Consider the following 26,363-nt stretch of genomic DNA (forward strand, 5'->3'; position numbering starts at 1 on the left):
AGGCCTATGATCCATCAAGTTCAGTGTTCTGTTCTGTTTTTAAAACAATACAAAGTTCTGTGTGTTTTTTTTTTCTTTCTCTCTCTCTCTTTTCTTTCTTTTTCCTTTTTTCTTTTCTTTTGTGTGTGTGTGTGTGTGTGAGAGTGAGAGAGAGAGAAAGAGAGAGAGAGCACAGCATTGACCTCCAGAAGGTCAGCCTCAAGGAGTTGGCAAAGCCAACCTTTACTGAGTACTCACTATAGGCCAGAGTGCTAGGCTAAGCTAAGCACTTCCCAGACACTCAATAACATAGCACTTACTTTTCAACAGCACCCTCCCACCCTCTTTTTCTTGTAAGCAAACCTCAATTTGATTCAGATGCTTGGGGAAGGTGGCTCCTCCGTCTTCCCAGGGAATGAACTATTATTAGTCTATTCTAAGTCGGTTATAGAATCCTATTCCCCTTTGTCTTTGATTAGTTTAGAAGGTGGTTAAGAGACCAGAATCTGGCCAATGGATTAGAAAGGTAGGGCTTTAGGGAAACATTTCTCTCCACCCGACCCTCTCTCTCTCGTAGTACATTCCTGTGTAAAGAGGATGGCCAAAAAAAAAAAAAAAAAAAGAGGATGGCCAAGTAGAAATATGCAAATATGGTCCTTCATGAGATTAAGTCTTTGACCATTTCTAGACTTCCTGATAAGTGATGTAATAAGTGTCTTTATTGTTTATGCCATATTGTTACTCCCAGATGATCTGGTGGACAATATTATTATCCCTCACTTTATAAATTATGAAGTTGAGACTTGAAGGGATAAATTAACCTGCTGAAGGTCACACAAATTAGAACTGAGATTGAGACCAAAGAACACTGACTTTAGCATTTACCTCTTCACCACCATGCTAGTCATTTCTAGAAGCTACAACTCAGATCTGAGTAATTTCTCCCTGCTTTCAACCACAATATGATATAAATATTCCCAATTTCCTTAGAAAATAATGGTATGTAGCCCAGTCTTTTATCAGCATAATTCTGGGCCTGCCATAGTGGGAAGAATAGGTATTTTAATTTGAACAGACATGTTTCTAGCAGCCAGTTCTACCAATTGCTAGATACTGGAAATATTGCACCCATTAGAATATTTCCAATATTGTATTTCCATACAATAGCCTAATATGGTAATAGATAAATAATAATGGTCATAAAAACTTATTCTGTGCCAGGCACTGTTGTAAGGGCTTCACACTTTTAGATCATTAATCCTCAAATGAACTACATCACCTGGATTACTATTCTTATCACCATTTTATAGTGGAGGAAACTGAGTCAGGCAAGAGTTAAATGTTAATCCATGATTTTTCAGCTAGTAAGTTGGAAGAACCAGAATTCAAACCTAGGCAATTTGGCTCTAGAGCCAGTACATGTAATCACCATTCTATGGTATAAAATCATGCGTTTAAGTTTCTGTCACATAGTGCTAATCAATGGTAGTTAATGCATCTATAATTATTCCAAAGGTGTACTTTATTACCTTTATGTGCCTTAGAATAACGTTTTATGTACAATATTCAAAGATAGCAGCCTAATTCTATAGTCTGTGATCTAGTAAACTTCTTCTTGCCTGCATTGATTCTATAAACTTTAATCATACTCATTTTTATCTCTAACCTGCTAGAATTCAATAGCTCTTTTCCATTATGAATAAATGAGTTCTAATTGCATGTAAGCATCAGATTCCTCTAACTCTACCCTTTTTGAAATAACAGAGAGATATGAAGAAAACCTTCCCAGAACCAGCTTTATAATAACTACATCTGGGTTACATTAAATAGTCTTTGGCACATAAAATCCTTCACATGTGCTGTTCCATACTCTTTCCCTACCTGGATATCTGGAATGAAGACAACCCCCATGGTGACCTTGGGAACCATGTATTGAAGAAGACAGAACCTCTGTTAGCCTGGGTTCTGAATGGCTGCAGGGTGAAGGTCACTCTGATCACTTGCTCGCCTGCCTAATACAGTTATGTGAACAGAAATACATTTTCAGCGTAGGTAAGCTAGGAAGTAAATATCATTAGTATCATTGGTATCATCTTTACATTTCACAATAATATGAGATAAAGTTTATACATCTTAGATGGTAAATAAGAATATGCATCATGATGAAATTGCCAAGTTCTGACTCAGTGAGATCTGTTATTATCCAGTAAAACACTGAGATAGGTAGAGGCTCAAAAGAAGAAACTTAAAAATTATCACCAGCACATGGAAAAAAACCTATACTTTTTCTTCCCCGGAGGCTCTTATTTGAACTCTTTCTTAATAGCACAAAGCATTTTTGTCTACATTCTATCACAAAAGAAAAAAGCTTTCAGATTGAGTTAGTTATGTCATTAAAAAGGTGGGATTTTTTCTTCTTTTGGAAAAACAAGAAAAATGACCTTATATTCATTTAAGCTCCATTTTATCCTTCATGTAAAGCAAAAGCTTTCATTGAAATCTGGCTGATCGCCTTAAACATCATTTAAAAAAAAAAAAAAGAATTTGGAAGTGCAGCTCCAAAAATGTTTAAAGAGAGACATTCTCAGCAGCATCTGGCTTTCACAGAAAATGCAGGCATTAGGGAGTGAGGACCACAGAAGCAATGCCTCAGGACAGATAGGAAGCACTGAAGAAAGACCTCTCCACCTCACCCTTCTTCCCCCACTGCCATCTCCAGACCCTCTGGAGTGTTAAGATACAATCTTCAAGAGTCAGTTTATCTTCCAGACATGTATCTGCACTGTTCTATAAAAATAAACGTCAGCACACCCATAATCCTCTCTCACTTCAAATATAACCACTACGCTTTGAGTCTCTAGTGATATCTCAACAGAATTTAAAGGAAATTTCTTTTTACTTTTGAGCTTTTGAACACAATGAATGGATTCACACTTGGAAAAAAAATCTTTTGGCCTATTGACTGGCAGGTTATAATCCTCTTCGTGATTAAAGTAGAGTTAAATTCTACAATTTTTGTACCTCTTCTTCTTATACATAGTTTTCATTGAACATTTACTGATACAAAAATATGGAACCTTCTTTATCAGCTATCTTCGTCTGGGGCTTTTGGCAAACAACAACATGGCTTTGTTTCTGGATCCATCCTTTTCTTGTCTGGCACTCTCTCATTTCACTGTAGTTGCCCTACCTTAGCAATCAAAGAGCAAACTCTTTGGTTATAACTATTCATATTACTATTTTAAACATACAAAGGCAGTGAGGGAAAGTTATTTTTTTCTGAAAGGCTTTTCAGAGAGGTTCAAGTTGTGCATCCAGTTTCCATTCTCCTAAAGCCCATTAGCAGTAGGATTCTGTTGACTGGAAATCTCCAGAATTCCCCACGGGAAAATTTGAAACTGGCTACCTTACACAGCATTGGCATGGGGGAGAGGGTGAGGTGGGGTGCTAGGAGAAATCAAAGAAAGAGGTAGAGCCTCCAGATTGGTAGATGGCAGGTTGAACAAGCAAAGGAACTTATACAATGCTTGTCTTGGCAGCTGAGAGACAAGTAGATCTCTGCACATGCCCATCAAAACCTTAAAAGTTTATATGGAGATCTTGCCTTGATTCAGTTCAGTTGAGGTGGCCTCAACAAACACCTTAAGTCTCAAGGTTGTATCTTTGGAAATGGCTACTACTGTGGGAATAGTTGTCAGAACATATGTTCTGGAACAGGGGAGGGAGTGAGGCGATTCTGATTGCCTGGACCTAGTTCATGAGTCAACCCACGGTCACATCTTTTTGATGACCTCCTCTAACAGACTTCAATTTAATTTGGAATAGAAATGTACTTTGTTCACCCTCCTTCCTTCTGCCTTCTTGCTCCATGGAATACCCACTTGATGGCTTAAATGCCAGCCATAAGCTGACCTTGAGAATGGAAGCCAGGAGCCAGCCTGGTAGAACAAAAGAAGTCCTTAGCTCTCCTAACCATCACATCACCCTGGGTCATGGGGGAAATGGGTTAATACCCTGGGTTAAATGAGGAGGAAAAAATGAGGAGGAAAAAGCTAACCTTGAGAATGGAAGCCAGGAGCCAGCCTGGTAGAACAGAAGTCCTTAGCTCTCCTAACCATCACATCACCCTGGGTCATGGGGAAAATGGGTTAACAACCTGGGTTAAATGAGGGGGGAAAAATTTCTATCTTGTTTATATCCTTATAATTTGGGGGTTTTCAGCCTAGGCAGCCACAACTATCCTAGCTGATAGAGAAGCAAACATCAGACACTCTGGTGGCTTCTGGTGCTATTGTTTCGCTCCACATCAGTCTTCGAATGCCTTTCAATGCTCTGTGCTAGCAAGTTAGGAAAAATGTCTTTGTTTTTTTCTGTGTATTTCCCCTTGGTTTTTGTTCCTGAAGAAACTGCTGGTTCTCAGTCATTCCACCAATTCAGGATCAGTATAGAAACACTGGTTTTCATAGAAACAAATTGTACTCAAAGTATTTGTGAGGGTAAGTAATGAGTAGCACAGCGATGCATTTTATTAAAAATAAGTCCCAATGCTACGGTAGCAGCTACATAATTAGAGATAGATGTCACCACGTAAGTCAAGCTACGATGATTTACAGAGACTGTGAAGTTTTGCTTTTTCTCACTTGAAAACCATCTTTTACATTAATGTTGACATTATAATATTCTAGGGAACTGACAGAAGAAGGGTTTGACAATTTCATTCTTCATCTAACTAAATAGCATGACTCAAAGGAAAGAAATATATTCCAGTTCCTTTCCAATTTTAAAGACTGAAATAAATAAATAATCCCACATCATTGTTGATCAGACTTCCTAATGCCAAACAGAATCATACAGATAAAGAATAATGTTGAGCTGGGATTTTGCATTCACAAAAAAGAATGCCAGGTTTGCACTTCAAGATACATAAAAAATTGAATCAGGGATCCCTGGGTGGCGCAGCGGTTTGGCGCCTGCCTTTGGCCCAGGGCGCGATCCTGGAGACCCGGGATCGAATCCCACGTCGGGCTCCCGGTGCATGGAGCCTGCTTCTCCCTCTGCCTGTGTCTCTGCCTCTCTCTCTCTCTGTAACTATCATAAATAAATAAAAATTAAAAAAAAAATTGAATCAATTTGTACATACATATGTTGGGTAGGTACATAGGTACAGATATTTCATAAATATATATGCATTTCCCTACTGTATATTACCTCAATTGGTGCATATTAAGTATCAGACTCCCATATACAAATATGTACAAAAAGCAGAGAACAGCTAAGCCAAGCAACAGATGGCAGTGATTATGTTACAAATTAAAAAGGAAAAATAACTTGGAAAATCATTTACTTAAAATTGCAGTAAAAAATTTTTTTCAATATGAAGATGCAAAAACACCCCCTTTTCTGGACTACAAAGGAAAAAATGAATATACTTTAAAAACAAGTAGTCGCTTTGGTTTGGAAAGAGTGGTCAAAAAGAAAAATTAAGTTTCAAATAAACACAATGGAGAGAACTTCCCCAAACTCTTACAAATTATATTCTGTTATTTGAACTATATTGCCACTGATTCTTATAAAGGCTGAAACAATGTAAGATTCATAACCATCCTACATTCTAATTCTAATCCTACCAAGGGAAGATAATCATCTCTCCTGTTACCTGTGCAAAATAATGTATTAGAAAGAGTATCATCTTTGGTTATATGTCAGAGATGGGGGCACCTTTAAAATAAAGATCGGAGGGTAAATATTTCAGGTTTTACTGGTCATATAATCTTCTATCAGAACTGCTCAACTGCACCATTGCAGATTGAAAACAGCTATAGATAGTATATAAATGAAAGAATATGCCTGTATTCCAGTAAAATTTTATATTTTTTAAAAGATGTATTTATTTGAGAGAGAGTGTGTGAGGGATTGAGCAAGTGCCAGGGTGGGGGTGTGTGACTGGGGCAGGCAGAGGGAAAAAGTCTCAAGCAGACTCCCTGCTAAGTGTGGGGCATGAGGCAGGGCTGGATCCCAGAGCCCAGAGATTACCAGAGATTACCTGAGCTGGACCCAAGAGCCAGAAGCTTAACCAACTGGGCCAGCCAGGTGCACCTCCCACTCCCCACCCCACCCCCAGTAAAACTTAATCCACAAAAGCAAGTGGCAGCCTGGATTTGGCCTTAGGTTACAATTTGTGAACTCTTGTACAGGAAGAAATAAGCTCAAGATTTCTTGAAATTCTCTTTTAAAGTAACTAAGCAGAGACACCTGGGTGGCTCAGTTGGTTAAGCATCAGAATCTTGATCTCAACTCAGGTCTCAATCGCAGGGTTGTGAGTTCAAGCCTTACATTGGGCTCCAAGCTGGATATGGAGCCTACTTAAAAAAGAAAGAAAGGAAGTAACTGAGCATTTGTTGCCTCATATCATTTCTTTATTTCTCTGTGGCATGGAATATGTAACTTTAATTCTACTATTGTACTATACAGAGTAAGCCCACATGATACAACAGATTTGAAGCAGGGTGTTTTATATATTAAGTCAAGCAACTATCTGTCTAGGTGAATGTAAGTGAATATAAAATTTTGGTCCATAACAACCCAGTAGCAGTGAAAATAGCCTGGCAACAGCAAAATCCACAATAAAAAAGAAATCTAAGGAAATCATCTTGCAGAGTACGTGTTCCTCATAAGATAATGTATAATGGGCATCCTGGGTGGCTCAGCGGTTTAGCGCCGCCTTCAGCCCAAGGTATGATCCTAGAGATCCGGAATCGAGTCCCGCATCCGGCTCCCTGCATGGAGCCTGCTTCTCCCTCTGCCTGTGTCTCTGCCTCTCTCTTTCTCCTCTTTGTGTATTCTCATTGATAAATAAATAAAATCTTTAAAAAAAGATAATGTATAATAAAATATATATTCCTGTATATTTCATTCATAACTATTCAAATTAATCTTTCCTATAACCATGTGACAAATGCAGTTATTGAAATAGCATTTCTCATTAGCATTATATAAATATGCCAATCATATATAGATGATAGGCTAGCTCTCATTAAATATGGCCAAGATATGGTCTCTGGGGTTTCTCTTCAACTCCATATTTGTCCAAGGTTAGTCTAGTCACTGAAAAGATGTTAATTGAGTTGCTACTGTATGATAGGCAATCTTACAAACTATACAATTAGTTTTCTCTCTTTTATTGCCAACATATGAAATCTAGTGATTTATAAATCAGAGGACTATGATATCATTTATCACCTTGCTACTCAATCTGTGGTCCCCAGACCAGCAGGATGAGCATTCCTGGGGAGCTTGTTAGAGATACAGAATCTTGGGCCCCATCCTAGATCTGCCATATCAGAAGGTGCATTAGCCAAAACCCCAAGGGATTAGTGTACAGACTGGAGTTGGAAAGCACCTAGGTAGTGATTAGAACCACAGTCAGGTAAGTGCTTCTTCAGTGTCCTCGAGTCCTGGTTCCAACTTCCTGAGGACTAACTTCTTATCAAAGGCTATCTTGGCACTGAGGATAGTCTAGTGCTTTTAGTTATAAAATAGTCATATTGCCTTCCAATCATATATCACAAGCCTTGTCTCCTGAGATGTATATTCTTCCTGAGAATAGCTGAAGCCAACTCTGTACATGGAGTAACATGCTAAGTTTTGATGGATTGTTGAAGTTGGGAAAAAAATCCATGTTGACTCTACACTCCAGGGGTAACATACTGGTCAATTGGTTACCTATGTTAGCATATGCTTCTATGTGCTAGGGTGGAAAGCTACGACTAAAACATAAGAAAGCTATTGTGCTATTTAATGTCTATACCCAGAAAATTCACCTGTGAATTTTGTGAATGCCTTTCCTTTTTCTCATTTCAGAATATTGGGAAAATTGATTTTTGTCCTCGTGGTACAATGACCAGTGCTACTCAGAAAAAGGGCACTACCTGATTCTAAGTTGCTCATATTTGATATTTGAACTTCTAAATATTGAGATCATCTATTTGCATGCTTACTCCTTTGAATGTATTTAATTTTTGATCACTCACTTAGTCAAAGACTTTTATAAATTTTGATGAGACCAATTATCATCTTAGCCCCTTTTTAGTTTAGATTTTTTAAAGATTTTATTGATTTATTTATTTGAGACAGAGAGCACAAACAAGGGGAGCAGGAGAGGAGCACAAACAAACTGAGCAGGGATTCCCAACACCTGGGGTTCAATCTCAGGACCCGGGGATCAGGACCTGAGCCCAAGGCATTCGCTCAATCAACTGAGCCACTGAGCCACCCAGGCGCCCCCATCTTGGTCCCTTTTTGGATGCATATAGTTTTAGTAGTAAAGTATATCCTACATCTGTATATATATTTTTTACTCCAGGGGGGGAGGTGGCGGGCAGAGAGTGACAGTTGGCCACTGCTTTCTTGTTGTTCAGCCTTAGCTGAAAGTTGCTTGGCAAGTTTGGGTTCTCAAGAATGTGAGATTGAATCTACAGATAAAAGTTAGAGAAATATCTGTAGTACTCACACAGGAAAAATATGTTTCACGTCTAGAAAATAATTGCTTTGGTTAGTGATGACATCAGTGCATGCATGTGTGTGTGTGTATGTGTGCTGTCCTGCACACGCACATGCCCATGTTTAAAAGCTCCCCTCAAACTGTTTATTGGGGAAATATCTGTCTACATTTTTCAGAACATTGAGCCAGTAAGAGCAATGTCATAGATACATCGTTTTTAACATTTAGATTTTATATTCATCCAATTATACAAACACTTAGTATTTAAGTGCCAAATAAATCTACACGCTTCTTATAAAGAGAAGCAGCCTCTTGTCCCAACCCTATCCAATTTTCCTCTCTCCAGATATAAGTACTTTTCAATTATTTTACCTGATTATTTTGGCATTTAGTTCCATTTCATTAAATGATATATTTAGCTTACTACTTAATGATTCGTTCTGTTCACTATCAATTTCTCAGTAAGAAAGATGAGGAATTTGCTCTTTGTCAACATCGTTTCCCCATCTTTCTCCTGCCCTCATTATCCCACCACAGATATACAGATTTATCTTAATTTGGGTTAGCTTTTATTTCATATTTACATTGTTATTCACAGATATACACATCGCAAATATATATAAATGCATACACATATACATATAGAAATATAGCACATATATAGTAACGTATATATACATTGTGCATGTATGTATACATGAACATATGTGTATATAGCTAAATCATGCAACCGCCATGATTACCTTTCATTCCTGTATACTTTTATTCTCAATGCCTTGTTTGATCATTTGATCAGATTGTTTTGTAGTTACCACTGATTCCAACAGATAGAACCCCGGTTGTTCAAATCTTCTGTGATATGTGCAAACACATGGAATATTCTCCCAACTTCTTTTTCTTGAAGAAGTCTTCCCCCAAGACTTCTGCACTCTCCAGTCTAGAGTCTCTGCCTTCAACTTCTGGATCACCATATTCTGGAGCTTTCTCTTCCTCAGAGTGATAATTTCTTTTGTCTCATCACTGCATTGGAACTTTTAATTCTTGTCTCCTCAGTTTTGCTTGACCCCTTTGTTTTCAAGGATTTTATCTTTATGTAGCTTCCTGTCAGTGTGCTAGGGACGTAAATTATTTGAGAGCTGACATGTATAAAAATGTTTTTACTCTGCCCTTCACAATTAATTGACATTTTGGCTCAATAGAAACAGTGTTGCTTAGAAATCATTCTCTCTTAGAATTTGAGGGGCTTTTTTCCAATGTCTTTTTGCTTTCAGCATCACTTTAGAGAAATCTGACTTGCTATCTTGATTCTCCATAAAAAAACATTTGTTTTACATTCTCTAGAAATTTGTTGGGTCTCCTTTTCAGACCCCAATGGTCTGAATTTACATGAATTTTGGACTTTGGGTTATTTTCATTCATTATCATGAGCATTCATTGAGGTCTTTTAATTTCAAAAATTGTGGGAAATGCTCCAGGATTCTGGGAAGTGTTTTAGAATTATTTAATTGATTACTTCCCTTTTTACATTTCTCTCTTTCTGGAACACCTCCTGTTTTGGATATTGGACCTTCTAGAACATTACTATTATTTTTTAATCTTTTCTTTCCTGTCTTTACTTCTTTGTCTTTTTGCCCTACTTTCTGTGCCATCTCCGTAGCTAAATTTCCAACCCTTCTGTTTCAGTGTTCCTCTCTGATATCATGTTTTTAATTTTGAAGAGCTCTTTTTTGTTCTCTGAATGATCATTTTTATACCATCTCTGCTATATTTATTTCCAATTATCTCCATAATGTTAATTTACTTTATTTTCAAAGTCTCCTTCTAATGGCTAGTCTTTGTTCCCACCTGTTTGCTTTCTCCTGCTTGCTTTGCCTCTATGTTTCATATCAGACACTTCCCACAGATATGTGATGACCTTTGGTTGCTAGTTTATTTTAAAGAGTGGAGCAAGGAAAATGGCTAATTGAATGTTCTAAATACATGGGCAGTGCTTACAAAGTATGGCTCATACTGTAGAATGATCAGACTGGGCTGCTTCCTTGCATAACTTCAATATCAACGTATCTAGCCTTTTCTCTCATATTTGTCAGTTTTCCCAGCTAAGATTCTCCCACGGGTTAGGATGTTGGCATATTTTAACACGTGTGACTTCTAGCTATTATTATTTAGAAAAAGCTTAGGAAATATTTGCTTTATGCACATGACCTCATGTGTAACTATAATAATTATTTGAGATAAGTAACATTATTATCTGCAATTTAAAGGTGAGGAAATGAGGTTTAGGGAAATGAACTACCCCCTTATCAATGTCAAATAGTGAATAATGTAGGATTTGAATCCAAAACAGCTTTCTCCAACATATGTTTAATAATGATTGTTATTTTACAATGTTATAAATGTCTCAGTTAAATAAATAAATGAATTCCATGAACAAAAGTTTACAATAGATAATCAGCGAGGTTGGGTAAATATGAGCTAAGCAGAACTCTGAAACCGATGTGCGGCATAAGACTTTAATCTCCACAGGTAGCACATAGATTTGCATAGGCCCCTGGGTTCAAAAACAGTTCAACAGGCTGAAGAGAATGAAAACTCGAAACAAGAATTCATAAAACGGCAAATTAGTGGAGTAACTGTGGATTTCCTGTGTAACTCTCACTCTGTATGTTAACTGGCATTTTAAAGCCTGTCTAAAATGTTGTGGGAGGGATGCCTGGGTGGCTCAGCAGTTGAGCAACTGCCTTTGGCTCTGGGGCATTATCCCAGGGTCCTGGGATCGAGTCCTACATCGGGCTTCCTGCATGGAGCCTGCTTCTCCCTCTACCTATGTCTCTGCCTCTCTCTGTCTGTCTCTCTTGAATAAATAAATAAAATCTTTTATAAAAATAAATAAAACGTTGTGGGAAAGATAATTTTTCTACTTCACGACTATTTAAAAAGCTGTTGCCTACTCTAAATACATTACTCTCACTTATAATTTCAAACACTTTCTGAGAGGTCACTGTGGCTAGGGAGATGCTCTGCTGTATTCGGAAATATCTAAAGCCACCAGTGGGGCTCTAGTCATTGTTTGTTTGTTTTTTTAATTGAGGTATTATTGACATATAACATATGTTTCAGAGGTACAACAGAATGACTTGATATGGCATATAGTGCAAAATGATCACAAGTCTAGTTAACATCCATCACCATACAAAGTTACAATTTTTTCCTTAGGATGAGAACCTTCAAATATACAATAAAGTGTTATTAACCATAATCACCATGCTGCAGATTACATCCCATGTCTGATTTCTTTTATAACTAAAAGTTTATACCTGTGACCACTTTCATGCATTTTGCCCTCTCCCTACTGATTACTTAATTGTATTATTTTACATTTTCTGCAGTGGTTTAAGGGATTTCACTGCAATTATCTGGTTTTACTTTCCCAATAACACCTTTTAATTTTGTTTTCTCCATATTCAATATTTTTTAAAGATTTATTTATTTATTTGAGAGAGAGAGCGGTGAGGAGGGGCAGAAGGGGAGAGAGACAAGGTCTCAAGCAGGCTCCATGCTCAGCACAGAGCCCAACATGTGGTTCAATCTCAGGACCATGAGAACATGACCTGAACCAAATTCAAGAGTCAGTTGCTTAACTGACTGTGCCACTCAGGTGTCCCCTCCACATTCAACATTTATACAAACAAAAAACTTTTATTAACAAAGCCCAAGCAAAAAATGTTACTGTCATTAGTGTAAATTCCTCTTTGAAGCTCTGTGCTTAAATGACCGAAGTAGTCTAGGGACACCTGGGTGGCTCAGTTGGTTAAGTGTCTGCCTTCTGCTCAAGTCATGATCCCAGGGTCCTGGAATCCAGCTCCCCATTGAGCCCTGCTCCACAGAAAGCCTGCATCTCCTTCTCCCTTTGCAGAATCCCCTACTTGTGTTCTCTTTCTCTAAAATAAATAAACAAAATCCTTAAAAAAAATAAATAAAAATAAATGAAGAAGTAGTCTACAGAAGGAAAGAATTGTAACCTCCTCCTTCCACTCTGCCACACACATACTTTTTGGTATCTAATGATATGAGTAAATGTGCTATATAATTAATTGTCCTTTGTATTAACACCCCCATTTTCAAATATGATTGAGTAAAAATAGCTTTCCTCACTCAAAAAATACAAGCTAGATGAAAAACTTCAGAAAAATGACTTACATCGATTCTATAAATTAAATCCAATATGTAAAATAATAGCAGTATAGGAAATTATCCTGTTGTAAGGGTGGCTGAGAAGGGTATCACACCATCATTTAATGCATCTGATTTGTTTGCTTAAGTAGCACAAATGGGATGTTTCAGATACTAGAAAATACATGCCAGCCAAACTCTTATATTTATAAAAATAGTTGGTGTACCTTGCAGACCCCTCGAAGTACAAATACAGCTTTCTGTATGCAAGCTGCTTATTATAGTAGCATGCTGGTGTAACAATGTCTTTATCTATACTTTTTGCAATGTCATTTTGCAGCTTCTCCCATCTAGCCATGGAGTCTTTATCTACTTTTCAAATCTGGCCTGCTTTTGTGACTTAGTGTGCCCAGAAAAATGGTACAGAAGTGGCAATATGCCAGTTCTGAAGCTAAACCTTAACCACTATGAGATAAGCTCCGGATGTGAGAAATCAATGAAGAACTTACTTATTCCAGTTGAAACCCATCCTAGACCAGCTTAGAGCCAGCCTATCCCCAAATATGTGAAAGAGTCCAGCCAAGGTCAACAGAGCTGCCTCCCCACCCATAACTGATTACAAATGTATGGGTGTATCCAGCTAATACCAGAAGACTTGTCCAGCTGACCCACATAGTCATAAGCCATAAAAATGTCTGCTGTTTTAAACCACTAGGTTTAGGGATAGTTTATAACAACATTGTTGCAGGAAGACATAAAAGATATGAGCATGGATATCCCTAGCTATTAATCTAGAATCTTACTAAACTCATTATAGACTTTGTAAAAATCAATTCTTTAGTATTCTTTCTCTTTGCAAATCAAGAGTTTGCTTCCACTTGACCAAAATCATTCAGGTCATGACTTTTCTATGTTCTTTTTAGAAATCCTAAAAAATTCCATTTTCAAAGCCTAGAATTCTGACTCTCATATTAGTCAAGAGTAACAAAACACTATTTATGTAACATGAAAATAAATTGACGTATTAAATGCTATGACTCATCATCTACACTAAAGTAAGGAATAGCTTTCGTTTTTATGACACTTGATTTTTTTTAAATGTACATTCTTTTATATTATTATATTTCCAGAGACATTTCAAGAGGTAAGTGTTCCTATCATCCCCATTTCTCACATAGGAAATCTGGAACTTAAAAACCAATAAGTTGACTTTTCCATTTTCACTCAATTTTTCATGATAGGTTGAAATACCTTTCTTCTAGTCTAATTAAGACATGCTACTTCATGAGCCCCATGAACTATTCTGTAGGAACAAAAGGCAAATGTAAACCATTTCAAATATTTCATATTAATATTTATGTTTGATAACTATATATTATGTGGTTATAATATAACTTATAATTAGGTGGAACTTCAAAACCCTGATAATGCAGGAAGGGAAGTTAAACATCGCTTTCCATAAATGGAAATACTAAAGTTTAGAAAATGAGTTCACCCGGGTCATACAATGATGGAACCAGATGTGGTTTATCCCAGTTTTTAGACACCAATACCAGAAGCCTGAGTCTGACCCTTTGCTTGAAAGAGATTTATTCAGGTCATTTCCTTAATATTCTGCATATTACAAGTTGCACACTAACACAACTGAGATCATCATGGCCCTAGAGGAAAAGCCATGTCAAGTAAGACTAGTGTTGAGTGAGCCGTGTAGAGACTGCAAGTTAGGACTCACTCAGACACACTATAAAGAAGAATCTATTCATGAAGAAATAGACCAAACTGATTCATTGGCTTCTGTTATGTGTGTTGTTTGGAGTTCATAGAACAATCTTTGAATCAGTATTTTGTTCTCTAAAAAAGGAGGGGTAAATGAACTGTCATATTCAATTAATGAAGAGTATCCTTTGATACTAACAGTGTGGATAGATTGAGTCTGTACTTACTGTGCAGATAGTATGCCAGTTGTTCTCTGAAGGAATTTGGATGCAATTACAGCCTGCAACTCTCTGGAACCCAGGATGATAGTCACAACCGACAGCTGCACGCAGAGTAAGTGGTGAGTTAAACCATGGACCCCATCTGTTTATGCTTCTTGACAAGAACAAGTTACTCTTCCAAAGATTGGCAGCAGCCCCGTTAGCACACCAGGTCCAAGTACATTAGCTTCCTCAGTCTCCAGTCAAGCGTAGGCTAAATACTCAAGTGAGTTTTCATTTCTATCACTTATGGCTTGGGATAACTAACTCACCATGTTGGTTGTATTCTGTTGACCCTTCCGGATCCACTCTCTGTCTTTCTACATTTTTCTCTCTGCCCTGGCTTCTGGGAAGCTAACCTGGCCAGATTTATTAATAGGAGTGTCTTGCTCTCCGTCTTCTGGTTGGCTTTCAACATGGGGTGCACAGGATCATATGGAAGGAAAGAAGGAAGATGAAGTCAGGGTATTTATCATCCTGGCTCCCTGCCTGCTGGATCTCTGTAAGTTAACTGGTTTCATCTACTGAGGACAATAGTTCCTATCAAGTTGCCTTACAGCTCTCTCCATAGGTTCTGGAAACTACTTCTCCTTATCTCTTTCTTTCTTTTATTTTTTAAGATATTATTTATTTATTCATGAGAGACACACACAGAGAGAGGCAGAGACATAGACAGAAGGAGAAACAGGCTCCATGCAGGAAGCCCAATGTGGGACTCAATCCCAGGGCTCTGGGATCACACCCTGAGCCAAAGGCAGATGCTCAACTGCTGAACCACCCAGGCGTCCCTCCCTACCTCTTTTGGTCTAAGAGTGGTAGTAATGGCTCCCTGTAGTAATTACTAGTACCAGGGTCCTGCACCATCCTAGCTTTTATGATAGTTCTTTTATTAACTTTCCTCAATTACCCAGAGTGTGTCATTGGCTTCCTGCTGGGACCCCTGACTCATACTTTGTTGGATAGCATCTGAGTGGACCCACTCAAGTTTATTGTGTTCATTTATTTAAAAACACATATGACACATTGATTGCATTTTAATGAGCAGTCTACATGCTGTATTGAAAGCACAAGACTTGGTTTTCATCCCAGCCATATACGACTTAGCTTTGTGACCACAGGCAATTAAATCCTACTTTGAAAACTTTTTTTTTTTTTTTTTTTTTTTTTTGCCATCTGATATATGCCAGGCACTGGCTAGGACCTGAGAATACAAAAATAAATAATACAAGATATCCATCCTCATGTAGCTCATAATCCTAACAGATGAGGTAGAGACATAAACAAAGATCACTAATACAATATGATAAAAGCTATGTGGTGATTTATATAGATGTTATGTTTACCTATAGTGACCTTCATTTTTCTCATTTAGTAAATAAGCACAATGGTATTCTGTCCTGCTGATTTCATGAGATGAAAAAAACAAGTGATTCAACGACATTGGTGAAATGTTTTGAAATACTTAAGAATATTCAACAAGAAAGTTATTATTAGAAGTATTATTTTTTTTTTTTTTTAAATTTTTTTTTTTTATTTATTTATTTATGATAGTCACAGAGAGAGAGAGAGAGGCAGAGACACAGGCAGAGGGAGAAGCAGGCTCCATGCACCGGGAGCCCGACGTGGGATTCGATCCCGGGTCTCCAGGATCGCGCCCTGGGCCAAATGCAGGCGCCAAACCGCTGCGCCACCCAGGGATCCCTATTAGAAGTATTATTATACTGTTATTATTGTTACCTGCTTTACTCTTTACACTTTTATTTTTTTTAAAGTAGTGGTTTTATTTATTTATTTTAAAGATTTTATTTATTTATTCATGAGAGACACAGAGTCAGAAAGAGAGAGAGAGGCAGAGACACGGCAGAGGGAGAAGCAGGCTCCATGCAGGGAGCCTGACGTGGGACTAGATCCCGGGTCTCCAGGACCACACCCTGGGCCGAAGGCGGCGCTAAACCGCTGAGCCACCAGGGCTGTTCTTTACTCTTTTAAAGTAAATTAATTTAGTGTTTGTTATTTTCTGGCATTATCAGAAACTTGGGCATTATTCCTCTCTAGGAAAAATTCTGCCTAGCATGAATTTGAAGAAATAAGAATGGATATCTTGAACATCTAATCTTATGAATTTAATCTTATATATATATAAAGTGATATTTATGGGTAGACTATAATAATTAAATCATAAAGACAATGGAATGATTCCATTCAACTGTAAATAACTGCCCAGGTATGGGTTGGAAGATACTGCTTTAACTAGTTTAAAAAGCAATTAATAAAATAGTTTACTGGTTGTACCCAGGTGGCTTTCCTTGAAAATAAATGATCTTCTATATCTTTATCTAACCTTCTAGCTGAAGCTATTGATCAAAAAATAAGAAACATTTGTTTTCTTCAAAATGTGTAGGAATTATGTCTGGTGCACATTGTTTTTCTCCTCTTCTTACAGCAATAAATAATCTTGTTCTTTGTCTTGGGGATCTTTACTTACATAGTTCAGGTGTGGCTGCTCATCTTTTACCTCTCTCCATCTTGGGAACAGGACACTCAGTTCTGAGAAATCTGAGAATTCCAAACACCTGGCCACAAAGTTTGACTTAAGATTAGTCATGTGACCCAAGGTAGACTGATCAGAATCTTCACTGAAACTGTTATGTTACAACTGCTTGGAAACTGGGATTAGGAAACTAAAAATAAACATCTTGTCTACCATGAGGAGAGAGCCTATCCAAAAGATGGAGAGATCGATAATTCAGCCATGAATTAAGATAGACATATTCATGAACTTTTTAATTACATTAGCAGAAAAAGAAAGAAACCCTTTTTTTTTTTTAATATTTTTATTTTTTTTTAATTTTTATTTATTTATGATAGTTACAGAGAGAGAGAGAGGCAGAGACACAGGCAGAGGGAGAAGCAGGCTCCATGCACCGGGAGCCTGACGTGGGATTCGATCCCGGGTCTCCAGGATCGCGCCCTGGGCCAAAGGCAGGCACCAAACCGCTGCGCCACCCAGGGATCCCCGAAAGAAACCCTTTTTTGCTTAAACTAATTTGATTTAGTATCTGGCACTGACAATCAAATCTTGATTAATTTATATTGCCATATAACTAAAAATGAAGATGACTGAATGAATTAGAAATTAGGATTCACCTTTTCTCTTAAGAAAATTCAAAGAAAAAAATAACTTAGAAATAGTAATTACCATTCACAGCAATATGAGATGATTCTATGTATAACAAAAACAGGAAGGTATGATCAAGAAACAATTTGAGAAAAAGGATTCATGTATATTTGAAATAGAATTACTGAATAAAATGTTTAATTGAAAAGTGGAAGAAGACCAATCATTTAATTTTCCAGGACATAAAGTTACTCATTCAGTCACTGAAACGTCTTATTTTTAAAATTTTTAAAAAAGATTTTATTTATTTATTTGACAGAAGGAGAGAGAGAGAGAGCATACAAACAGGGGGAGCAGCAGAGGGAGAGGGAGAACCAGGCTCCCTGCTGAGCAGAGAGCCCAATGTGGGGCTCCATGCAGGGCTCCACGCGGGGCTCAATCCCAGGACCCTGGGATCACGACCTGTGCCAAAGGCAAATGCTTAACCAACTGAGCCATCCAGGTGCCCCCAGTCACTAAATCTTAATTAAACACCTACTATGTGTGTGATTCTAATAGTATGTACTACTAGGTGTATAGGTTATACTAGTGGAAACAGACACAGACTCCTGCTGTTCAGAGCTGACCTTCTAGCTGCTATGGACAGATGATAAATACAAACATAATGACAGGTGAAAAATCAGAGTATTAGACAACGAGAGAGTATGGAAACAGACATCAAGTGTACTTGGGGAAGGGGACAGGTTTTGGAATTTAAATGGGACAATCAGGACCAGCTTTTTCCTGTTAAATTAAGATATAAGCAAAGACTTGAGACCAATGAGAGAGTAGGTCGAGAGAGTATCTGGGAAGGGAGTTCCAGGGAGAAGGAACAGATCACACAGACTCTAAGTCAGGAATGTGCCAGGGCGGGTAGAGGTAGAGCAGAGTGGCTGTGTAGCTGGATTGGAATGAGTAAAGATGAGTGTAGTGGAAGATGAAGGCAGGGAAGTACCAGGGGCAGATCATGTATGATTTTTTAAAAAATATTTTATTTATTTATTCATGAGAAACATAGAGAGAGGCAGAGACATAGACAGAGGGAGAAGCAGGCTCCCACGGGGAGCCCAATGCAGGACTCCATCCCAGGACCCCAGTATTGTGACCTGAGCCAAAGGCAGATGCTCAACCACTGAGCCACCTGGGTATCCCCAGATCACATATGATTTTATTGACTGTTGCATGGACTTTGTTTTACTCTCATAAAAATGGGGAGCCACTTTAGGATTTGAGAAAGAATGTCATGATCTGACTTAGGTTAAACTTGACACCCTCTGGCTACCGTGTTGGGAAGAAATTATGAAATACCAAGATTAAAAACACAAATACAAAGAAAATAAAGAGGAAATGTATTTTAAAGAATAGTTAAACTCATCAAGGGCAAGTCTAAAAGAGATAGCATCCACATAATAGATGTGTCAGAAAGAGAAAACAGAAATTAAGGGTGGGGGGCTGGGGACTGGTGGAAATAATCACAGATGCCATGGCAATACATTTACCATTGCCGAATTAAAACATAAGGCTGCTGCCCAAAAAGCTCACTGATATTTGGAAAGGAAAAAAGATCCATATCTGAAATCAATTAAAAAAAATTAAAAAGTGCCTAAAAGCTTTCAAAGAGGAAAAACACCAATAAAGTGATTGCCTAAGAAATTAGAATGAGAATGACATCAGACTTCTCATCAGTAACAACAGATGTCAAAAGATGATATAGCAATACCTTCCAAGTTTAGAAAGAAAATTACTTTGAGCTAAAAACTCCATATTCATTCCAATTATCAATCAAGTGAGTGTAAGGGATAAATAAAGATGTTTTCTGACATGAAATGATTCAAATAGATTTTCCAAAAATCCTACTTGAGGATGTATCTCAGCTAAATACAGAGAAAATTCAAAAAACAGTGAGGAAATTGAGCAAGAAAATAATAAGAATTAGGAATAAGTGTATTATTTGAAATTACAAAGATAACCAGGGAACTAACTAAAAATTAAAGCAAAAGTAACAGAACTTGAAAAGGGAAAGAAATAAATGGGGTAGGGGTAGAAATAAGATAAATTACTTTCCTTTTTTAAAAAATTTGTTTTCATTGATGTTTGATTAACTTTTCTGAATCAATGCCATAGTTTAAAGTTTACAAAGAGAAACAGAAGAATTAACATATTACTTAGAATTACAGAAGTAACTAGTAGAAGAGTTAAAATTGGTAAAAATAAGATTCTCCTTGAGAACTGGGGAGTCAGAAGGAAGGAGGCAATTGCTTTTCATCTGTATTGTTTTATTTTATTTGAACTTGTGTTTTTATATGTATATATTACTTTTATAAGAAATTAACACAAATTTTATTTTTTTTAATATTGATATATTTATTCATGAGAGACACACAGAGAGAGGCAGAGACATAGGAAGAGGGAGTAGGCTCCCCCCGGGGAGCCCAATGTGGGACTCTATCCCAGGACCCCAGTATCATGACCTGAGCCAAAGGCAGATGCTCAACCACTGAACCACCCAGGTGCTCCTTAACACAAATTTTAAATGGTGGCTGTCTCATTCTCATTTTCAGTGAAACTTTAAAAAAAAAAAAAGAAATAGAATCTCTTACAAAGAAATCCAAAAAACCATTCATGGGTGATACTGTGATATCTAAAGCATGACTGTGACAGCAGCTGATGAGCACCAGAAATGTCACCTGTTATAATGGAATGGAAGCATTTGAATTATTGAAAAAGCAGTCTATCAAAAAGGCATGTCTTTTCCCCAGAGTTAAGTTGCTGCCTAGAATACAGAAGCCAAGCAGGACAGACATAACTGGGTACTTGAGCTCATATATTCTATTTTTTTAAGATTATATTTATTTATTCATGAGAGACACAGAGACATAGGCAGAGGGAGAAGCAGGGTCCTCATGAGGAGTTTGATGTAGGACTTGATCCCAGGACCCCGGGATCATGACCCAAGCCAAAGGCAGATGCTCAACCACTGAGCCACCCAGGTACCCCTAAGCTAATATGTTTTATATACTGTAATTAGTCTATGAGGTTGCAACTAAAACTACACAGGTTTAAAAGATACACATAGAGGCACCTGGGTGGCTCAGTGGTTGAGCATCTGCCTTTGGCTCAAGGCATGATCCCAGGGTCCTGGGATTAAGTCCCATATCAAGCTCCCCACGAGGAGCCTGCTTCTCCCTCTGCCTATGTCTCTGCCTCTCTCTGTGTGTCGCTCACGAATAAATAAATAAAATCTTTTAAAAAATAAAAATAAAAGATACACATAGTACTCTATCACATATTGTACTTGTCACAGCTAATTGTAGAAGATCATTTCACAGAGAATAGCTCAAAATATTATCAAGTTCATAAGACCAGGAATAGAGAAGATCTTTTGAAAATTCTAACTTGCCAAGTGTCTCACTGTGAAGGAATTTGTGCATATTTTCTTGTGTGGTATTTACAGACTTAGGTATTTAGGTATTCTACAGATGAGGAAAAAAATAGGCTTGAAAATGTGTCCACTAACATGGTATAAACAAGATATGAACAGCATAGAAGCATCTGCAGTGTGAACATATGCTGATGTCTGAAATCATCTGAAGGCTTCTTTTAATCACCCTTTCTGGTGACAAGGCTGCGCTCAACTAGGACTTTTGAAAGATCATGGTGTCTTGTAGGTTGGGGTCCCTCACAACATGGTGGACTCCAGGTATTGGACTTCTTATATAGTGGGTCAAGGTTCCAAGGGCAACTGTTTCAGCAAACAAGTTGAGAGCTGAATGGCCTTTTGTGACAACTTGGGAAGTCACATAGTTTTCCTTCTGCCACACTCTATTGATGCAAGTAAATTTAGGTTGAAATGAAGAAGACAAGGACCTACCTCTTTATGAGACAAGTGTCAAAGAACTTATGGCTATGCTCTAAAATTCTGTAGGAGCACATTTACGCACACTCAAGAGATAAATTTAAAAGCATGAGATTGAAATAAACATCAACATAAGTTGCAATATTTTTTTTGTCCCACTGACTCATCTTGCTCATTCCTTCAGGTATGGAATGGACCCCACATTGGAGATTGATTCGTTCTTCATAAGTGAGACATGAGATTTCCCTGATGAAGTCTTAATAATGGTTGATGTTCATGTATGGGACTCACTCTCCTGGATGTACCAATTTTAGGCATAGTTCCCAGCACACTTGTTGCAACTCTACCCTTTCCTCTCCAGCTCTAGGATTTATATGATAACTCAAAGAAGTAAGAATGATTATCATGGGAGTAACCTTAAACCTCTTTTCCATGAGTAATAAAAATTACTTACAGCATGAGAGTAAAAAAATTACTTGCATCACACTTCGAAATTGCTTGTGACACATCAATGATCAAGGTGGTGGTCCAAGAATCAGCAACTGTTGTATGAAGTACTGTCACATCGGCCTGTTGTTGGCCCCCCCTTGTGCTGGAATTCACTTCTTTGAAAAAATTGCCAAAGATAGTGGGTGATGGGTACAGAATCTTGAGAGAGATTGCCATATCACTAACATGGAAGCTCAGGGACATCTAAAAGGAAATTCAGCACAGAGACAGATGAGGACTGGAGAATGTAAGAATGTCAGGGTAGTAATATTTAATTGTAAATATCTGCTCTTCTATGCTGTGATGTAACACCTCTCCTTAGCTGTTTTAATTATTGACACCACGCTAGAGCTTCATGCCCTTCCCTTGGGCAGGCACAAATAGAGAAGAGAGAACCTCTTGCAGGATGGCCAGAATAAACAAGATAGAGAATGTTTCAAGAATAAGGAAGTAGAGGGGAAAGGTAGCTGTGAAATGTATGCCATCCCTGGAACTTATGGAAATCTTAGAGAGGGCAAGAAAATTTGCGCTGGGCTCAGGGTGGGGATTCAAGCCAATTTTGTAAGTCTCAAAGGACATAATGTAATGTTTGGTTATGAAAGCATTAAGCTAGCAAAAGCCTTGGCTGGCACTCAGCCAGGAGTCCAGTTTCCTCCAGTCCTTGTTGGCAAAGTAAAGGAACCTGACTCAACTGCCTGTAAAATGAGATCAGGAGAATCTGTCACACCACAAATATGGCCAAAACAAAGCAACGCTAGTCTCTAGCATGAGCTGCTCTGCCTCCTTCATTCCCTACCATCACGCAAGTTTCAACAGGAAAAATATCCAGTCTCAAATGGAAGGCACACCATGATATGTACAAGATAATCTTTGGGAACCCGGCAAGAAAATACTAGAACTTGTATTTCTATTCGTTTTGGTCTATGTTTTAAAATGTGTGAATTGCATTAATATAGGAGTGCATCCATACCATTTGTAACTGTTATTTTAAAGATGGTATGCATAATTATTTTTGCTAATGAACACTCAGGGAACAAAATGTTGGATATTATAGATTTGGAGGAGAAGGTGTTGTTTCAGGGCATCCACAAACTAAATCAGAGCATGCCTCTAGAGAAGGTTGGCAGAGTCAAAGTATCTGCTGGGCTCTGGATAAGCCATTAAGTTTTCCTACATGTCTCACAGCAGTTAGTTGCCTTTAGGACTGTGATGGGTTGAGAAATACTAAGATGAATTATGCAAGTTTCTTGGGGAAAAAAATCTGCTGAGAGAGAACATGATTACTTATAATATTAAATTGGCCTACACATCACTGCAAGCCATGATTCCTGGCAGATAAATATTGACACTTTCCTGATTCCTCTACCTCTAGCAGTTAAGGAGGTTCAAACTCACAATATTGTGTTTTGACATGAAAACAAGGAATGGATACTTAGTGTCAGGCAGTTTACATATGTTAATCCATTTGACCCTCCTTACAACTTTGTAAAATAATAGCTAATACTATTCTCATTTTACAGGAAAGGACCAGAGACTAGGCAATTTGCCTAATATCCCACAGCTAGGTAGGGAAAAACCAAAATTCAGATCCAGTTTCTCTTAATCTCAATACCATATGCTTAGGCTGTGGTTTTCCTGGTCTAGATAAAGATAAAGTTCTCCAAAGCTCTCAGATTTTGAAAAGATATTTTCCCCTGTGTTTTTGTAGCAAGGGAGAGGCACTTCCCACAGGCCTAATGTTTTGAAATAGAAGAAGGCATATTAAATGAACATCGAAATTCATCTTAGAAAGAGAAAGTGAGATCATTAAAACCCTGGTCACGGCATTTAATTGCTGACCCATGAATGATTTGTGGAGCTCTCTTTGACACTCAGCAACTGAATGTTGAATCAGAGAAATGATCATTGGGAAAAGTTAATTGTCCTCTCCATCTCATTAAACCAATTTTGTAAGACAACTCAAGAGAGTAGATGGCTATGCAATTTCCATGCATCATTTGTTTGCTAAGTCACTCAGCCCTGGATGCCATTTATTTTCCAATTCAAAGCTAAATACATGCATGGGGGAAAAAACTGAATCTAGAGCAAGGGTCCAGGAGGGTTTGATGAAAGGGGTCAGCAACCCCATTGGAAAGAGAGCATATCTCCCCTGAAGGTTTATGCACTTCAAAGCATGCTATTAAATGATAAGAAGGAGGAGGAAAAATGTAATTTCTCCAGCATAATTTTTGCAACCACAGAAATATCCTGCGCAAGTGGATCCTCACTTCTTTCCAGCTCATTCCTAAATGTACACTGCTGTGGCCTGTGATGAAATATGAAGAATGTCTAAGGAACCGTGTCTCCTGAAAGTTGCAGATAACAACCCATCAACTGCAAAAATCATATGTCTATTGTCGGAACAGTGAAGAAAAAACACAGGGAACTACAGAGGTGAGTGAAAAGTCAATTCAGTATGGTGAGTTTGGACACAAAACTACTAGTAAATTGCAAAAGAAAAGAGCACATCTCAACTGAATCATTTCCTGAGAGGCAATTATATGGGAGATTGGAAGGTAGGGTGTTTTTTTTTCTTTTGATAGGATAAAGTAATAGGAGGTTTATATTCACTGTCTAAAATTGTCTGATGAAGCATGTGAATAGTCTGTTGAATATTTGTAGCTTTTTATAGAGTCAATTCTGTTTCAATGACATTAAATAGGCAAAATACCGTTTTTAAGTTTGAAGTATTAGTAAGCAAATTAGAATAAAGCCACTAGAGTCAGCATGGAATGACCAAAGATGAGGAAACATTATAGAGGGGGAGACATTTGTCTTCCAAGCCTGACTTATTTATCCTCAAATATTTACCTTTAACATATATTTCCACTCTCCTTTATCCCCCAATACTGTTCAAACTGTCAGGTTTGCCTTTCTTTTCTTGATTCAGTAGCCTCAAAACCCTCCTTGTTCCAAGTGTCAACTGAAATAGTGGTAAGCTGTGCTTAATGAGCACTTTGTCATTTTTAGAGCCTCTGGGTGAATTGTTAACTTGACCTTGATCTGAAAGAAAATGTGATTGCTAATGTTCTTCATTGTTTCTCTGCACCTCCTACCCATCTTCCTCTTCCTGAGGGGATGAAAATTATTCTAAGTGCCATGCCACACAGTCCTCTCTCATTCTTTCTTCTCCTTTCTCTCAAATTCCACATTATTCCCTCCCATAATAGTATTTTTATCCTCCAAAAGTTTTCATTCATAGAAACGTAAGGTGCCAATTTATTAGGCACCTACTCTAGACCAGGTGCCAGGCCAGGCTCTCTAGCAGTGTAGAAGCAGATATGGAGGAAGAAGGGGAACTATTTCAGTATGTTTTCCCACTTCAAGGTTTGCAATAAACATCATTTTCTCAGCTGCCAAATGCAGAGTATTACCTGCCAGCTACTGCAATCTATGAGAAATGGCTAGAATTCATTAGATAGAATCATAGTGCTAGAAAAGATTGTAAGATGTCACTTCTGGTTTTATCAGTCTTTTGTGGATTGGGAAATATATAGACTAGATTAGTACATACTTTTATATATACAGAAGACATAAACTGATAAAGAAGCCCCATTTTTTAGATATACAAAAGCTGAAAGAATTCACCTCTATCCAACAGACTCACACTATATGCAATCTTAATGGAACTCCTTTGAATAAATGAAAAATGATGCCAGACAGAAATATAGATCTACACAAAGGAATAAAGAACACTAGAAATAGTAACTACATGTGTAAATAAATAAGGATCTTTTATTTGTCTTTCTTTTGAGATTTCTTAAAAAGATAATTTACTATTTAGACAAAAATAATTACAACGTAATGTCAAGTTTATAACATGTATAAGTAAACATGTATGGCAACAATCATAAAATCTGGGATTTCAGAAATTGAAACATAGTATTTTACAATTCTTAAAATCTCTAAGTGGCATAATAACAATTGATAGCAGTATGATACACTTTGAAGATTCCTGCTATAAACCAGAAAGGGATTACTAAGCAAATAAAGCCAAAAATTATAAAGGATAAGCCAACAAAGTAGATAAAATGAGTAAAAAAAAAAAATAAATGCTCAATTTCACCAAATGAAGGGGGGAGTAGAGAACAAAGAACAGAAGAGACAAATGGAAAATGGATAGCACAGTGATAGTCCTATGACAAAGCATCCCAATCACCACACTAATTGCAAATTATTTAAAAACTCTAGTGT

General features: G+C 37.6%; 1 long non-coding RNA gene across 1 annotated transcript in view; it reads left to right on the forward strand.

Annotated features, from left to right (window-relative positions):
- Positions 1 to 26,363, forward strand: part of LOC111092175 — a 65,065-nt gene that overhangs the window by 4,114 nt on the left and 34,588 nt on the right. The window contains exon 2 of the long non-coding RNA XR_005377606.1: positions 24,371 to 24,563. This is a non-coding gene — a long non-coding RNA (uncharacterized LOC111092175). The remainder of the gene's footprint in view (positions 1 to 24,370; positions 24,564 to 26,363) is intronic.

The sequence above is a fragment of the Canis lupus genome, chromosome 24 (genome assembly GCF_011100685.1).
Source record: "Canis lupus familiaris isolate Mischka breed German Shepherd chromosome 24, alternate assembly UU_Cfam_GSD_1.0, whole genome shotgun sequence".
NCBI lineage: Eukaryota > Metazoa > Chordata > Mammalia > Carnivora > Canidae > Canis > Canis lupus.